The sequence below is a fragment of the Bubalus bubalis genome, chromosome 21 (assembly GCF_019923935.1).
Source record: "Bubalus bubalis isolate 160015118507 breed Murrah chromosome 21, NDDB_SH_1, whole genome shotgun sequence".
NCBI classification, from domain to species: Eukaryota; Metazoa; Chordata; class Mammalia; order Artiodactyla; family Bovidae; genus Bubalus; species Bubalus bubalis.
The window spans coordinates 35733241-35752352 of NC_059177.1; the positions used below are offsets into that span (position 1 = coordinate 35733241).

Genomic DNA, 19112 nt, shown 5'->3' on the forward strand with positions numbered 1-19112 from the left:
TTTTGTCATGTGTTTGTATCGTATGGGCATGGTGTAAGCCTCATACATGTTAACCATTTTTGGTATGAGTGGAGAGGACCAGGCCAGAGGCCTTCAAACTGACCTCTGAGGATTTCAGTAGGTCTCTGGTGGCCCTCAACAAAGGGAATGCCTCAGTGAACTCTCTCTTCCCACCTTAATGAGATTCATAAATCATGATTTCATGTATGATTTCCTTTGGAGAAAGCCTCTGTGATTCCACAGATTAAAAATCCCAAAGTTCCAAACCTATTCAGTTCAGTTCAGTTCAGTCTCTCAGTCGTGTCCGACTCTGCGATACCATGAATTGCAGCACGCCAGGCTTCCCTGTTCATCACCAACTCCTGGAGTTCACTCAAACTCACGTCCATCAAGTCGGTGATGCCATCCAGCCATCTCATCCTCTGTCGTCCCCTTTTCCTCCTGCCCCCAATCCCTCCCAGCATCAGAGTCTTTTCCAATGAGTCAACCCTTCGCATGAGGTGGCCAAAGTACTGGAGTTTCAGCTTTAGCATCATTCCTTCCAAAGAACACCCAGGACTGATCTCCTTTAGATTGGACTGGTTGGATTTCCTTGCAGTCCAGGGGACCTATTAGATAAGTCCAAATCTGAGAAAGCAAGATAATAGAACATAGGGACTATGACATTGGGAATTTTGTGGTTAAGGGAAAGAAGGAAGGGAGGAGGGAATCAGCCTACCAGATCATGAGGTTTAACCATGCTCTATCAGACTACATTCTCATCCAGCTCATTATGAGATGAGAATCCTGGGAAGATGTGTGATTATTTACCTTCATTCAAAATAGGAAGAGAAAAAGAAGAAAATAAGAAGAAAGAATGATTTTTATTTTATTACTTGGGAGTTTTCTTTTTTCCTGTTATCCAGTCCTTCAAAATTTTATAATTAAAAAAAATTTTTTTAATCACCTAAAAAAAGGAGGACAAATTTGAAGTTCAAGGTACTCTGCTTATTGTTCTAATTCATTTGCTATGGATGGTTTTCTTTAAAAGAAGTAATGTTTTTCCAGTGATGTGCTCGAGTGCTAGTGTTTCCTCATACTACTGCAAAATGATGAACAGAATTGATTTCAGGCATGCAGTGGTTCTGCAGGGACTTAGACTGGAAGCGTAGCTGGGGACCTTTAGCGATCAGATTTTAGAACAGACCCTGCCTTCCATTTCACCTATTCATAAAGCCAAGACTCCAAGAGTAAGAGACTGAGTTGACTGCAAGTGACTTGGGTCAGTGCCCCAAAGTTGCCTCTCTTAGAGCTGCATTTGACAGAGAAGATATGATCATGCGTTAATGTGAATCTCTGGCCCCCAGTTCTTTTAATTTTTGCCTTATTAGTATTGAAAGCCATACTAATAATATCCTAACTGTTCCTTACACTTGGATTAATAATAATACTGATGATAATACCTATGGTTACTCACATGAATGGGCAGGGATTGCCTTTCTATTTTTATAGAAATAAAGAAATCAAGACAGGAAGGTAAGGCCAAAGGTGACCAGGGTTTCAAGCCATTGTCCTACCTCTGATATACTGTCCCATTTTACACTTAGAATAGCAGCCCTTTGAGGTTTAAGTTCCCAGTACCCATTTTCCAGATGAGGAAACACAGTCACAGAGCAATCAAGTACCTGTTACATGGCAGATCCAGGGCTTTGGGACTTGTAAGCCATCCAGGGCTATTTCTGTAGCTCGACCGTTGCTGCCTCCGAAGTTCTAGTAAGCAGGTTGGATGCAATTTTGCATAATTCAGTAATTGCAGAATCATGATTGTTCTCTGTGTAATTTTTCCCCTACTCAGATTCCAATTTAAGAAATGGGGAATGAAGCAAATGAGCACACCATTTCTTGACGCATCTGTGGTGTTACTATGGTTACATTTTGGCAAGATTTTCCGTTTATTTTTTCCAGTGATTTATTGGACCTGACTGTGAGCTAAATGGCTTGATTTTAAGCTTATCACTCTGTAGGAATTGGGGCAAAAATGACCTCAGCCTTTTAAAAAACAGTGGAAAATAATATTTTGTCTTTGCTTATATAGAGCCAATGGTATTGATGTTTCATGTCTATGAAACCAATATATCAGAAATTGAGAATGTGGAGAGAGATTTTTTTTTTCACTACAGAGAAAACAGGTAACATTTCATTTTATATTTCCTGCATAAAACAGGAAGGAAACTCTGAAGAGGTCTGTTTCTGAATCTGGCGCAGTGTGTGTGCCTTGGAACAGGGATCACATGGGATTTGGTTATGGACTTAGATGACTGGGGCCACATGTGTGTTTATTTTGGTTCTTTGGCCCATGTGACTGATAGAGCAGAACTCAATACCAAGCTGTTGTGCTCATGGGTGAGGAAGCCCTGGATTGAGTCACGGATCTTCCCAGTGATGTTGTTGACTGTGCCACAGGGAAATGAACTCCTGCAATCTATATTTTCCAGAACTTCCTGCTGCCGATATTTCAGTAACTTTGGTCTTTTGAGAAGGGATGATCTCATGAACAGGTGCTTGCGAGCTGGGGTAGACTTCCCTTTCTGTACATTTTAGGAGGCTCACATGTCACAAGAAATGAACAGATAAGGCTGTTTGTTCTCAAGTTTGTTTTAGTGTTACCATAGTGTAGTAGAACCTTCTGGGCACCGTGATGGGTTTTGCCATTCAGAATTCCATTTTATCCTAGTTTTTTGGCAAAGACAGTGTAAGTTTTGCATCCGTATTTTCGGGTAAAAAAATGAAGTAACAAATGTAGTTTCCTCAAAATCATACCAGTTCTAATGCCGCATTTCTCATTTCTCATCCAGTGAAAAGTGGCTTTATTGAAATATAATTCATATGCAATTTACCCAGTTAAATTGTTCATTTAGTGCTATTTTCGCTATAGTCATTATTATTTTCTACTCCTCTTTTGTTTTGATTCAAAAACATTTTATTCCATAGTATGAAAAGGGTCATCATAGATAAAATTTAATTATATTATCATTGAAAATTATTCATTTCAGTTCATTTGCTCAGTTGTGTTTGACTCTTTGTGACCCCACAGACTGCAGCACACCAGGCTTTCCTGTCCATCACCAACTTCTAGAGCTTTCTTAAACTCATGTCCATGGAGTCGATGATACCATCCAACCATCTCATCCTCTGTCATCCCCCTTCTCCTCCTGCCTTCAATCTTTCCCAGCATCACAGTCTTTTCTAATGAGTCAGTTTTTGACATCAGGTGGCTAAAGTATGGAGCTTCCACTTAAGCATCAGTCCTTCCAATGAGTATTCATGAGGAGTTCATGATCTGAGCCACAGTCAGCTCCCGGTCTTGTTTTTACTGACTGTATAGAGCTTCTCTATCTTTGGCTGCAAAGAATATAATCAATCTGATTTTGGTATTGACCATTTGGTGATGTCCATGTGTAGAATTGTCTCTTGTATTGTTGGAAGAGGGTATTTGCTATGACCAGTGTGTTCTCTTGGCAAAACTCTATTTGCCTTTGCCCTGCTTCATTCTGTCCTCCAAGACCAAACTTCCCTGTTATACCAGGTATTTCTTGACTTCCTACTTTTGCATTCCAGTCCCCTATGAGGGAAGGACATCTTTTTTGGGTGTTAGTTCTAGAAGGTCTTATAGGTCATCATAGAACCGTTCAACTTCAGCTTTGTCAGCGTTAGTGGTTGGGACGTAGACTTGAATTGCTGTTATACTGAATGGCTTGCCTTGGAAATGAACAGAGATCATTCTTGTCATTTTTCAGATTGCTCCCAAGCACTGCATTTCAGACTTTTGTTGAGTATAAGGGCTACTCCATTTGTTCTAAGGGATTCTTGCCCACAATAGTAGATAGAATGGTCATCTGAATTAAATTCACCCATTCCGGTCCATTTTAGTTCGCTGATTCCTAAAATGTCAACGTTCACTCTTAAAATGTCCTGTTTGACCACTTTCAATTTACCTTGATTCATGGACCTAACATTCCAGGTTTCTGTGCAATGTTGTTCTTTACAGTATTGGACTTTATTTCCATCACTAATCACATCCACAACTGGGCATTGTTTTCGCTTTGGTTCTGTTTCTTCATTCTTTCTGGAGTTATTTTTCCACTCTTCTCCAGTAGCATATTGGGCACCTACCGACCTGGGGAGTTCATCTTTCAGTGTCATATATTTTTGCCTTTTCATAGTGAAAATTACTACCGCTCCCCCCCTCAAATTACTGTGGAAAAAGAGAACTAGATGCAGAATGAGTCAGAAGCCTTGGTGTAAAATATGAGGGCTGTTCTATAACTGGTCAGCTTGGTCAGATAGCCTCTCTGAGTCTATCTCTGTTTTTTTTTTTTCTTTTTCTTAAATCTCTAGTAAAATGGAACTAGAAATATCTATCTCCAACATTGTCTCACCAAACACTGACAGCAGCCCCAAGAGATGGATCCATTGGAGGAGACAGAGGCTCAGAGAGGTTGCTTCGAATCACACACTTAGCAAGAGCAGGGACAGGGTTTAACCAATTCTCTAACTCCTGTACTGGGTATAATTGACAGTAATGTGATTAGAGAAACCTGTTTGCAGTTCAAGAAGCAACTGTTAGAACTGGACATGGAACAATGAACTGGTTCAAAATTAGGAAAGAGTATGTCAAGGCTGTGTATTGTTACCCTGCTTATTTAACTTATATGCAGAGTACATCATGTGAAATGCTGGGCTGAATGAAGCACAAACTGGAATCCAGATTGCAGGGAGAAATATAAATAATCCCCAATATGCAGATGATACCACCCTTATGGCTGGAAAGCAAAGAGGAACTAACTAAAGAGCCTTTGATGAGGGTGAAAGAGGAGAGTGAAAAAGCTGGCTTAAAACCCAACAATCAAAAAAATAAGATCATGGCATCTGGTCCTACCACTTCATCACTTCATGGCAAATAGATGGGGAAACAATGGCACTGTTATTTTCTTGGGCTCCAAAAGCACTGCAGATAGTGACTGCAGCCTTGAAATTAAAAAATGCTTGCTCCTTGTAAGAAAAGCTATGGCAAGCCAGAACAGCATATTAAAAAGCAGAGGCATTAATTTACCAACAAATGTTTGTCTAGTCAACACCGTGGTTTTTTTAATAGTCATGTATGGATGCGAGAGTTGGACTATAAAGAAAGCTGAGCCCTGAAGAATTGATGCTTTTGAACTGTGGTGTTGCAGAAGACTGTTGAGAATCTGTTGGACTGCAAGGAGTTCAAACCAGTCAACCCTAAGGGAAATCAATCCCGAATATTCATTGTAAGGACTGATCTGAAGCTGCAATTCCAATACTTTGGCCACCTGATGCGAAAAGCTGACTCATTAGAAAAGACCCTGATGCTGGGAAAGATTGAGGCCGGAGGAGAAGAGAATGACAGAGGACCTGATGGTTGGATGGAATCTCTGATTCAATGGACATGAGTTTGAGCAAGCTCCTGGAGATGGCGGTGAACAGGAAAGCCTGGCATGCTGCAGTCTATGGGGTCACAAAGAGTCAGACAGGACTGAGAGACTAAACAACAACAATGTGATTAGAGCAGTATACCATGGACCACTGAGATTGAAAGAAGAAAGAAAGAAAAACATCACTGTTGAATTATAAATGTTTAAAATCATAGAGTTTTGTCTTGGGGGTGGGAAGCTAGAGAAGTCATTGTATCCAAGAAATAAACGTCTTCTCTCTGATTTTCATGTATTTCACTGATGTGTAGTATTGAATTTTAATAACTGCTTAATGATTATTCAGCTTTTAAAAAATCACTGTAGGAATCTCTTGAGATATATCAGTGGTCTACTCATGGAAAACCACCTTAAGATAAATGGATCTTTTAAAAAAGAATTTTTTAGATTTTCAGCTGTCCTGGGTCTTCCTTGCTGCTTGAGCTTGTCTCTAGTTGCAGTGAATGGGGGCTATTCTGTAGTTGGAATGAGCAGGCTTCAGTGGTTATATCTCAGTAATTGTGGTTCCCAGGCTCTAGGGCACAGGCTCAATGGTTGTGGTGCACAGGCTTAGTTGCTCCTCAGCATGTAGGATCTTCCTGAACCAGGAATCCAATCCGCAGGCGGATTCTTTACCACTGAGCTACAGGGGGAGCCCCAATAAGTGGATTTCAAATGCATGTAAACATCATCAGTGTTGCTGACTTCTGTCATTCCTCAGAATCATCTGGATAATATTTCTGTCTCCTGCCCCTCAAATCCTGCTTACATTCCCAATGCCCTTCCCCTAAATTCTTTAGTCATAACAAACTTCGTCCATTTCTCAAATATGCCTGATATCTTCTTATAACTGGGTATAAATTATTGTCTCTTTTCTCTCCATCTTTCCATCTAACCAGTTCATAAGCTTCTTGTAAGCTTTAGTCTAGATGCCACTACCTCCAGGAAGGCCTCCATAGATTATGCCCATTGCCTTCCTCACTGCTCCCACAGCCCCGCCACCCCATTTGACCACATACCCTGCCTGCTGTATATCTCTCTGTTCTTTTAGAATCCTACTCTTCTGAGGCCAGCGACTGGATCTACCTCAGTGATCAGCCCACACCTGGCTGGCTGAGTTCCTGGAGCATGGGATAAACATCTATTGATTGAAAGAACTGATGAAGAAATGGATAGAGACCCTCTTTGTTTTTCTTGTTTTATTATTTTTTTTCTTCATTACTTAACATTTGGGGGAATCAGCAGAGCTACTCTTGCCATAAAACTCTCAGAATAAAGGGCAGCTCAGCGGCTTGAGCTCCGAGTTGGCTGATGAAGACTCCACTGATTACATGACTGAGAATCTAAACCCAGAAAGTCCAGGTTCCTGGTGAGCTTGGAGCTGGAGTGCCCATTCACAGCTCCTCCTAATTACAGTCTAGATATCACTGCACTTCCTGCAATGATAGCCGTTCTGCTTTATGACTTCTTGTCTTAGCTGATGTGACAACATCTGAGATTCTTGCTTTGGAACGGCTTCTTTGCCCGTGAAGATAAATGCGTTACCTGACAGGGCTTGTCATTTACTCTACTGCTGCTATCAAAACGAGATACAACTCATCTAGGAGTCTCAGGGCTCTGGAATGCCGAAGTCCACCCCTCCTGTTCCTTCTCCCTTCTCTGGGCTCAATAGTGATTGAACACATCTTTCTTTTCAAGCAGAGGTCATTTGAAAGAGGAAAGGATAAGTCAGTTTTTTCTGTAGCTTAACATGTTGATCAAGGCTCTCCCTGATACTGAGATCATTGCAACCTGTAAGAGGCATTGATTATTGACTTAAAGGAGTTTACAAAGGAATTAAACAACTTTGATCTCTAAGATTATTTAAATCTAATGTGGTAAACATAGGTGATCCTGCTTTTTATTTGTAGTGGTGGTAGATTTTAATGGGCATGTTAGCATCTGCCAACCAACAGTTGATATGTTTATTATTTTGAATGTGACTGTGATGTCAGGACCATAAGTTACCTTTGGTGTTATTCAAATGTGTTAGTTTCTCTTAAGCATAGCTGTTTCCAGTACTTCTTGCCTGGAACTAACTCATTTTTCATTTACAGCTGATGATACGAACTAGACCAGTTTATCAGCAAGAGGCCAGGATAAAGAACTGGGTGTAGGAACTTTGCTTCTTTCTTAGACTGTACATCTCTGTGTTTAGGTTGTGTTTGACACAAGTAGAAGGCTTCGGATTTTCATTCATGATGTAGACAGTTCTGTAAGCAACCCCAGGACTAATTAGATGAAAGTCACTAGAAATGTTCTCACTGTGACTATTTCCCTTTTCCTCTTACCAGTTAGTGATGGCTGATATTGAAGGATCACTTTAGTCTTTACCAAGCCCAGTCTTGTTGCAAAACTCTGACTAGTAACAGTTATAACAGCTCTCCAAGTGCTCTCTTTTGAGCTCATACTGTGTCCCACAAGCCTTGCCATAATGCTGATACATAGGCCGTCTCTCACTCTGGTCTCAAAAAAAAAAAAACAAACCCCAAAAAACCAGTCTACTGAGGACCTGAACTCAAGCTCACCGCACTGGTAGACCCTCCCCCTTTTCTATTCAGTTGCAAATGTTTGTTGCCCACAATCAGATCAGTGTATGTCCTCATCCCTTCTCCATCACTTCCCCACGTTTTCTCTCCTCTTCCATTCTACCCATCAGTCCTGTGCTTTACCATGTGCTCCTAGCTGGTCTGAGGTCTGGAGACTCCCATTACCCACTGGCCCATCCCTTACTGCCTATGCCTGTCCTTTCTTTCTTTCTCCATCAGATCTTACTTGTTTTACATTGGTTTCCCGTGGGGCTGTCCTATAAGAAGCCAAGAATTATAATAAAGAAGTGAATGGTTCATATGATGGTACAGAGTTCTCTCTTACATAATACTTATATCTTAACACATATAAGTTTAAATGTGGTGCTTCTATAAACATCCTATAAAATGGGATATTCTGGCAACAAGGGATATTCATAGGTAGGGATGAATTCTTAGGGTTTTGATTTGTTTTTGTACTTTTTATAGTGTTTAACACAGTATGGTATACACAGAAGATATTTTAAACATAGGCTTGTCTGTGTCAAGGGGATTTCCCCCACCGCTGGCTGTTTCACTTCTCAGACGTATGAATTTTCTCATTTCACCAAGTACAAGCTGAGAAGGTAAAGCAATAGTAGGCAAGGAGTTTTGTGCCAAATTAAAAGTTGGCTTAAAGCTCAAGATTCAGAAAACTAAGATCATGGCATCTGGTCCCATCACTTCGTGGCAAATAGATGGGGAAACAGTGGAAACAGTGGCTGACTTTATTTTTCTGGGCTCCAAAATCACTGCAGATGGTGATTGCAGCCATGAAATTAAAAGACGCTTACTCCTTGGAAGGAAAGTTATGACCAACCTACATAGCGTATTAAAAAGCAGAGACATTACTTTGCCAACAAAGGTCCGTCTAGTCAAGGCTATGGTTTTTCCAGTGGTCATGTATGGATGTGAGGGTTGGACTATAAAGAAAGCTGAGCACTGAAGAATTGCTGCTTTTGAACTGTGGTGTTAGAGAAGACTCTTGAGAGTCCCTTGGACTGCAAGGAGTTCCAACCAGTCCATCCTAAAGGAGATCAGTCCTGGGTGTTCATTGGAAGGACTGATATTGAAGCTGAAACTCCAATACTTTGGCCACCTGATGCGAAGAGCTGACTCATTGGAAAAGACCCTGATGCTGGGAAAGATTGACGGCAGGAGGAAAAGGGGACGACAGAGGAAGAGATGGTTGGATGGCGTCACTGACTTGATGGATATGGGTTTAGGTGAACTCTGGGAGTTGGTGATGGACAGGGAGGCCTGGCGTGCTGCGGTTCATGATGTCGCAAAGAGTCAGACGCAACTGAGGGACTGAACTGATTAGAGAAAAAACAAAAGCAAAAAACTTGTTTCTTAGGTGTGATCTAGATTTAAAGTTACCCATCAGTGAGTGCATGAGAAAAACTTGGACATTCCTGATGTGGATGTTCTCTCTTCTTCTTGGGGCTGGATCTTCACATGTGCTGGGCTTTCTGCTATGCCGGACCAGAGAGGCTGGCAGGTCTACCCTAACCAGTGCTGTTCACTTGGGTTCTTTGAGACTCCATTTCCTCATCACCTGTGTTGATGTTTCTGAGGTACCTAAGCCCCCCCGCAGTGATCATGGCAGTTAATAGATCCTCTATTTAAGGGTCCTCTATGTATAAGTTTTTTGTTTTGTTTTGGTTGTACCTTGTGGCTTGCAAGATCTCAGTTTCCCCACCAGGGAATGGAACCTGGGCCATGATAGTGAAAGACCAGAATCCTAACCCCTGGGCCACCAGGGAAGTACCAAAGGTCCTCTGTGTAAAGCAGTCTTCTTTCTTCCAGACCCTTTTCCCTTTCTTTTCTAACATGACTCTTCAAGTTCAGCTGTTTTCCCTTTTTTTCATGTTGTCATTAGACTTTGGGCTTTATGTATATGGTTCTCTGTTTTATGATTTTTATAATTTTTTTGGCGGGGTTGGGGGTGGAGAAAAAGCTAAGTTTAAAAAAAAAAGATTCTCCAATGTTTGTTGAGTAACAACCCAATATTCAATGTTAGGTGAGAACATAGTGGAGATTAATGATTGGTTCATTTAGCCTATAATATGCACGCTTGAAATAGCACATTCTCTGCATATCCCCAGCATCAGCTAATTCCCTAATGTTCTTTCTTCTTTGTATTTATTATTATATGTTGTTAACTGTAATTGCCATTGCATATTTGGTGAGTGGATGGAGTCATATTGGAAAAAAAAAGAAAAACTATGAACTTAAAGGCTCATTACACTGGATTTGATTTATATGTGTCTGTTAATAGACTCATATAAACATGGTTTGGCTGGTGTTCTTTATTCTAAGGTTCTCAGGAGTGTAGAACAAGGAAAAGCCATAGGAGTTTAGATTTAAGTTTAATTACAGTTGATGGAATTTCTGATCTTCTTGTGAAAACATGTTAGACCAACCTTATTGCTTAATAATAACATCTGTCATTAATCGAGTATTTACCATTATGTACCAGGTACTGTGCCCAGTGATTTACAAGTTTTGTCTCTTTTATCCTTCACCAGACTCTGAAAGACATAATGTTACCATCCCTGTGTTAGGAGCATGGAATGAGGAGCTTATAAGTGACTTGTTCAAGATGAGCAGTTTAATAATGATGAAACCCAGATTCAAATCCAGTACTAACCTCCCTTGAGAGGCCATGCTCTTGGTTTATATCTCTGGGTTCAGTCACCTTAAAGACCAGTTTTTAAATTAATGTATTGAGTTTAAAAGAGTCTTAATAACATATAGATTAGTCCTTGGCTGGATGTAGGATGCTAGCATATCTGTTTGGCAGCCATGTTAATTTATTTAATTGCTTTATAATTTTAGCTGACATTTTTCATCAAGATTTGTTGAAATTATAAAGCAATTTCCATAGAAACTTATGTAGGGACAGGGAAGTTTCACAGTATCCTTACCACTTAGTTATTTTAAGAAGAGATCTGATGAAATTTTAGTAATTTTAGATTTAGGAAGAATCATTTTAAGAGAATGAAATACAATATATGTTTAAAGAAATCTTGTATCAAAAGTGTTTTATAAAACTATGTACAAATAAAATTTCTAGCTTCTCTAATGGATAATGAGCACTTATGATGAGATCCAAGTAAGAACACTTCACCAGTTATGCTATGTTAAGTTTACCTAAAGTCTCTATGAAATGTGCTACCCACAGTTTAAACAATAAGAAAATGTTACTTTTGTTAGTTTCAGTCATGATAAGAATAAAGTAGACTTATGACCTGCTTGACATATTGCCTATTGCATTTAAATTTTAACCAATTATACATCTCTATTTTGGGAAAATACACTGTAATGTTTTTAGGGATATAGGGCCATGGTGAATGCAGCTTACTTTCACATGGCTACAAAACATTAGAAATGGTTAAAATTTTGTATTATTCTTATTCTTACAAATTTATATAAATATGGAATTATTTCCAAATAAAAGTATTTTTATAACAGTTCAGTTCAGTCACTCAGTTGTGTCCGACTCTTTGTGACCACATAGACTGCAGCACACCAGGCTTTCCTGTCCATCACCAACTCCCGGGGCCTACTCAAACTTACGTCCATCACGTTGGTGATGCCATCAACCGTCTCATCCTTTGTCATCCCCTTCTCCTCCCACCTTCATCTTTCCCAGCATCAGGGTCTTTTCCAAAAGTCAGTTCTTTGCATCAGGTGGCCAAAGTATTGGAGCTTCAGCTTCAGCATCAGTCCTTCCAATGAATATTCAGAACTGATTTCCTTTAGGATGGATTTCCTTGCAATTCTTTAGGATGGATCTTCTTGCAATCCAAGGGACTCTCAAGAGTCTTCTCCAACACCACAGTTCAAAAGCATCAGTTCTTCGGTGCTCAGCTTTCTTTATGGTACAACTCTCACATCCATACATGGCTACTGGAAAAACCATAGCTTTGACTAGATGGACCTTTGTTGGCAAAATAATGTCTCTGTTTTTTAATATGCTGTCTAGGTTTGTCATAGCTTTTCTTCCAAGGAGGAAGCGTCATGGTTTCATGGTTGCAGTCACCATCTGCAGTGATTTTGGAGCCCCCCAAAATAAAGTCTCTGTTTCCATTGTTTCTCCATTTATTTACCCATACCAAAAGTTTTTTTTTTTTTTAAATAACGAGTGTAGTTTTTGGAAAAGGGGATTATATATTAGCGTTATATTTTTGTTTTTCCAGATTATTCATGGTTTTAGCATAACATTGAGATTTTGTTAGTACTTTGATAGATCTTATTTATTAAACTATAGCAGGACTAGCCTGAGACATTGTGCATATATTAAAACAAAAACCCAACACTTACAGAATACCAAATACATGCTAGGTGTTGTAGTTTTAGTTTCTCATTTAACCTTTGTGGAAAAACTGTGGGTATAAAGTAATTGTTATTGTAAATAACAATTTACGTAAATGAGTTTCTTCATTTACGGATGAGGAAACTGAGACTTGGTAAGGTTAATACTTTGTCTTAAAATTGTGGAATCGAACTGGAACCGAGGCGCTCACCATGGATGCTAACGCCGCCACCAGTAGCCACCACATTGTCTTCGCTCAGACTGTGTGCATAGATTCATATACACAGGCTCAATATATTTAGGAAATAAATTAGGAAAAATTCTTTTAAATGGATCCTAAGTATCTGCTAATGGCATTCTAGATTACTATGAGTATAATTATCATCAATAGAATTCTTACCATATATTGAGTGCTTGCCAGGTGCTAGGTTTTATCTTATATTTGTGTAATAACTCATTTAATCCTCACAGTAGCCTTGTATGTATATGTCATTACTCTCCACATTCAGGGAAACTGAGGAACAAGGTGATTGAATACCTTGCTGAAGATGTCATGGTGAAGGTAGAATGGTGTTGTCTTGTTCTAAAAGTTCCCTTCTTAGCCCGTGGCTCGTATTGCCTGCTATTTATAAAACCTGGAGACCATTAGGAAAAAAAAGGAAAATAATCAGTAATTCAACATACTCCTTCTTTTTTGGAGAAGAGAGCAACTGTTTTTTCATGCTCTTTTTTTGGTGGGGGAATGGGGGTATTAGGTCCGTGACCAGGAATTGAATCTCACCCCACAACAGTGAGAGTGTGGAGTCCTAATTACTGAACTGACAGGAAACGCCCTGTTTTTCAAGAAAATATGTCTTAGTCTTAGATTCGATCAAAGCTACCACATTATACAATTCCAGGGGGCACTATTCAGTTTATAATCTATGTAAATGGTGCCCTGGGTTGTGGGCAGCACCCTGACTGCCTGGCTTTATGTCGTGGCTGAGTTCCAGTAGCAGATACTCAGCTAGCCTGAAAGAGAACCAGTTGCCATTCGTTTGGGATGCATGCGTCTCATTCATGGTAAAACGGTACCTTACTCCTGTGAGGGTAATACCCACCAGATACTTGAACACCAGAAGCCTAATCCAGTCCAATTACAAGATCTCTCCATCCTTAATTCTGCTAATTAAAGGTTTGAGACAGTACTGGAATTGAATCTTTTAGGGTAGAAGCTGATATTTCTTTCATTTATCCTGCCTTCATTCATTTGCTCTAACTATTCATACAGCCATTCTCCATTTATTTCATGTATCTGTCTATTCAGCAAGCATGTATTGAATACTACTGTGAGCAGGTCCCCATGATAGATGCTCAACATTTAGGGGGGAAACTGGTTACCTTTCTTGCTTTCAGGGAGTTTATAACATAGTGGGCAACCACTGTAACAAACAAGAGACAAGCGGTAAGAGAATGAAGTAAATCCCATGGTAGAGTAAGCCCAGGACTACATGACATACAAAGACAGACACCAAGCTCAGTCTTGAGACCAATGAATCAGTGTGACCAGGAAGTGAAATAAATCCCCTTCAATAAATTGAAGACATAAGGAAAAGGAGTGGAATATCTTCCCTAGGAAGAAACAGGAAATATCTACTCATGTAACCATGGGCAAGTGACTAACATCTCTAGGCTTAATTCCTCTTTAAAAAGGAGTATGTTTATTAGGGGTATAATTGACTCGTTAAGCATCTTAATATTCCAGGCCCAGTCTCAAGATAATATAGTCCTTTGTACAGTGCTCTCTCCTGAGGATTCTTCAAGAATAGACTGCTTAGAGTTTTGTTTCTTCTGAAATGTTTAAAAGTAACAACAAAAACCAGTGCCACAGTAAAAGATAGGACGTGGTTTTAATGCTTGCATTTACTTAGTCCTTTTAGCATACACATAACAATGCAGTATAATAGGGCTGTTCACTAACTGCAAGATGTATAAGACATTAACTCAAGGTATATTAAAGGCAGTATAGTCTAGTAAAAGACTCCAAGTCCACATAGATTTCTTTTACTCTATCTTTGTCACTGTAGACATAACTTTATTTGATGATAACAAAAATCTAATTTTAAGGCCCTTTGTGAATAGTAGACTGGGTTAAAGATCTTGCCCCTTTGCCTCCTTGGCAATCCCAGTAGATATAGGATGCTATGAGATGAGATAGGGGCGTCCCTGATAGCTCAGTTGGTAAAGAATCCGCCTGCAATGCAGGAGACTCTGGTTTGATTCTTGGGTCGGGAAGATCCGCTGGAGAAGGAATAGACCACCCACTCCAGTATTCTTGGGCTTCCCTTGTGGTTCAGCTGGTAAAGAATCCACCTGCAAGGCAGGAGACTTGGGTTTGATCCATGGGTTGGGAAAATCTCCCAGAGAAGGGAAAATCTACCCACTCCAGTATTCTGGCCTGAAGAATTCCAAGGACCGCATAGTCCATGGAGTCACAAACAGTGGAACACAACTGAGCGACTTTCTAAAACCAGCTTGAACATCTGGAAGTTCACGGTTCACATATTGCTGAAGCCTGGCTTGGAGAATTTTGAGCATTACTTTACTAGCGTGTGAGATGAGTGCAATTGTGCGGTAGTTTGAGCATTCTTTGGCATTGCCTTTCTTTGGGATTCGAATGAAAACTGCCCTTTTCCAGTCCTGTGGCCACTGCTGAGTTTTCCAAATTTGCTGGCATATTGAGTGCAACACTTTCACAGCATCATCTTTCAGGATTTGAAATAGCTCAACTGGAATTCCATCACCTCCACTAGCTTTGTTCGTAGTGAAGCTTTCTAAGGCCCACTTGACTTCACATTCCAGGATGTCTGGCTCTAGGTGACTTATCACACTATCGTGATTATCTTGGTCGTGAAGCTCTTTTTTTACAGTTCTTCTGTGTATTCTTGCCACCTCTTAATATCTTCTGCTTCTGTTAGGTCCATACCATTTCTGTCCTTTATTGAGCCCATCTTTGCATGAAATGTTCCCTTGCTATCTCTAATTCTCTTGAAGAGATCTCTAGTCTTCCCCATTCTGTTGTTTTCCTCTATTTCTTTGCATTGATCACTGAGGAAGGCTTTCTTATCTCTCCTTGCTATTCTTTGGAACTCTGCATTCAGATGCTTATATCTTTCCTTTTCTCCTTTGCTTTTCACTTCTCTTCTTTTCACAGCTATTTGTAAGTCCTCCTCAGGCAGCCATTTTGGTTTTTTGCATTTCTTTTCCATGGGGATGGTCTTGATCCCTGTCTCCTGTACAGTGTCAGGAACCTCTGTCGATAGTTCGTCAGGCACTCTGTCTATCAGATCTAGTCCCTTAAATCTATTTCTCACTTCCACTGTATAATCAGAAGGGATTTGATTTAGGTCATACCTGAATGGTCTAGTGGTTTTCCCCACTTTCTTCAATTTAAGTCTGAATTTGGCAATAAGGAGTTCATGATCTGAGCCACAGTCAGCTCCTGGTCTTGTTTTTGCTCCATCTTTGGCTCCAAAGAATATGATCAGTCTGATTTCAGAGGAACCAGAGATCAAATTGCCAACATCTGCTGGATCATGGAAAAAGCAAGAGAGTTCCAGAAAAACATCTATTTCTGCTTTATTGACTATGCCAAAGCCTTTGACTGTGTGGATCACAATAAACTGTGGAAAATTGTTCAAGAGATGGGAATACCAGACCACCTGACCTGCCTCTTGAGAAACCTATATGCAGGTCAGGAAGCAACAGTTAGAACTGAACATGGAACAACTGACTGATTCCAAATAGGAAAAAGAGTACGTCAAGGCTGTATATTGTCACCCTGCTTATTTAAATTATATGCAGAGTACATCATGAGAAATGCTGGGCTTGAAGAAGCATCCTATAAAACCATCCTATAAAAGAAACATCCTATAAAACCATCAGATGGACTGAAATTTGGCCTAAGTTCTGATGGTTGGTGCATGACTGTAAATAAGTCTGAGGATCTACATGTTTTTGCCCTAGTGAATAGAAGTTTGTGACTAATAGAGGTTCTGTTGAATTTCAAGTTTGCTGCTTAATGTGGTCCTTCCATATAGGCCACCTGCTAGAAGGTAGGCATTCAGCTTCCTTCATTACACTGGAATCAGACACCTCATGCAAATCCACCATCATCTGGGATCCTTTGGAAGAATTTCATACCTTCTGACTGTAGATGTGGATGATTTGTAGAAGCAAACTGTTCAGTTCAGTTCAGTTCAGTCGCTCAGTCGTGTCCGACTCTTCGAGACCCCATGAAGCGCAGCACGCCAGGCCTCCCTGTCCATCACCAACTCCCGGAGTTCACTCAGACTCAAGTCCATCAAGTCGTGATGCCATCCAGCTATCTCATCCTCTGTCGTCCCCTTCTCCTCCTGCCCCCAATCCCTCCCAGCATCAGAGTCTTTTCCAATGAGTCAACTCTTTGCATGAGGTGGCCAAAGTACTGCAGTTTCAGCTTTAGCATCATTCCCTCCAAAGAAATCCCAGGGCTGATCTCCTTCAGAATGGACTGGTTGGATCTCCTTGCTGTCCAAGGGGCTCTCAAGAGTCTTCTCCAACACCACAGTTCAAAAGCATCAATTCTTCGGCGCTCGGCCTTCTTCACAGTCCAACTCTCACATCCATACATGACCGCAGGAAAAACCATAGCCTTGACTAGACGGACCCTTGTTGGCAAAGTAATGTCTCTGCTTTTGAATGTGCTGTCTAGGTTGGTCATAGCTTTCCTTCCAAGGAGTAAGCGTCTTTTAATTTCATGGCTGCAGTCACCATCTGCAGTGATTTTGGAGCCCCAAAAAATAAAGTCTGACACTGTTTCCACTGTTTCCCCATCTACTTCCCATGAAGTGATGGGACCGGATGCCATGATCTTCGTTTTCTGAATGTTGAACTTTAAGCCAACTTTTTCACTCTCCACTTTCACTTTCATCAAGAGGCTTTTTAGTTCCTCTTCACTTTCTGCCATAAGGGTGGTGTCATCTGCATATCTGAGGTTATTGATATTTCTCCCAGCAATCTTGATTCCAGCTTGTGTTTCTTCCAGTCCAGCGTTTCTTATGATGTACTCTGCATGTAAGTTAAATAAGCAGGGTGATAATATACAGCCTTGATGTACTCCTTTTCCTATTTGAAACCAGTCTGTTGTTCCATGTCCAGTTCTAACTGTTACTTCCTGACCTGCATACAGATTTCTCAGGAGGCAGGTCAGGTGGTCTGGTATTCCTTTCTCTTTCAGAATTTTCCACAGTTTATTGTGATCCACACAATCAAAGTTGTCTGGGGAGGCCTTACAAATAGCTGTGAAAAGAAAAGAAGCAAAAAGCAAAGGAGAAAAGGAAAGATATAAGCATCTGAATGCAGAGTTCCAAAGAATAGCAAGAAGAGATAAGAAAGCAAGCTATTAGATACAACTAAAAAAATGATATCTTTAGGGAACATGGAGCAGTTAAAAGAAATAACTTGATATAATACTTGCTGTTGTGCTCTGAATTCATGTTGTATACTTCAGGGGCCTGGCCTGCCATGACCTGTCAGCCTTCTTTCTCCTTTCCTCTGTTCTTTCCTTCCTTCCATTGTCCTTCCCGCCCTCCATTTCCTACCCCCTCTTTCTTTTCTTTCCTTCTACCACAAACTGTCTATTTCTTCCCCTTGTTCCAAACTCTGGCAGTAGAGCAGTCCATAGCCATTACTGGAGCTGCGTGTACATGGGTTCTAACAGAGACCCTAAAGAAAAGTTAAGGTAGAAAACAAATAAAACATCTATAATAAATTATATAACTCTTAAATTCACAGCTCGCTGAATTTTTGTGCACATTCACGTTCATACCCCCACCCCCATGTCTATGCAACCATTACCCAGATCAATATGGAGAGCACTGAGCAGTCCTGCAGGTCCCTCATGTCTGCTCTGATGATTGTGACTTAAGTGCCCTGGATTATTTTGTCTGTTATTGAATTTCATATAAACAGAATCATACAATGTGTATTATTTTGTTCTAACTTCTTTTTCTTCCTTATTGTTTGCATGTAACAGCAGCAGTAGTTTGGTTTTTTGTTGTTTTTGTGCTGAGTCTTGCATTGTGTGACTATACCACCATCTTTATCCATTTTTCTGTTGATTTAAACTATCTCCCAGTTTTAGCTTACTTACTGCTGGGAACATTCTTATGTGAGGGGATGTGTGTACTCATTTCACACGCAGAATTGTTGGCATATGTGTAGGCATATGCAGCCATAAGCAGTTCCCTGTAACAGAGATTGTCACACAGTTTCCAAAGTGATTGTTCCAATTTGCAGTAGTACTTCCATGCATGAGAGTTCCAGTTGCTCCTCATCCTCACTGACATTTGCTATTGTCAGTCTTTTAGATTTTTCGTCCTCGTGGTAGATGTGCCATAGTATTTCATTATTATTTGAATTTTCATTTTTTCTGATATATAATGATATTAAGCACATTTTCAAATGTTTATTGTCTACTTGGGGACCTTCTTTTGTGAAATACAATTGAAATCCTTTCCCATTTTTCTTTTTAATTGGGTAGTTTGGCTTTTTCTTGCTGATTGGTAGAAGAAGCTGGGTTTTAAACCCTGACTCTGCTGCTTATTAGATGTGCTTGGAAAGGTTGCCTCACCTTTTTGAGCTTCATCTATAGGATCGAGCCAGTAACACCTATTTTATAGGTTGTGGTGAGAG

At 40.2% G+C, this 19112-nt stretch overlaps 1 protein-coding gene across 16 annotated transcripts in view; it reads left to right on the forward strand.

Annotated features, from left to right (window-relative positions):
- Positions 1-19112, forward strand: part of MAGI1 (membrane associated guanylate kinase, WW and PDZ domain containing 1) — a 642924-nt gene that overhangs the window by 380562 nt on the left and 243250 nt on the right. The window lies entirely within an intron of this gene.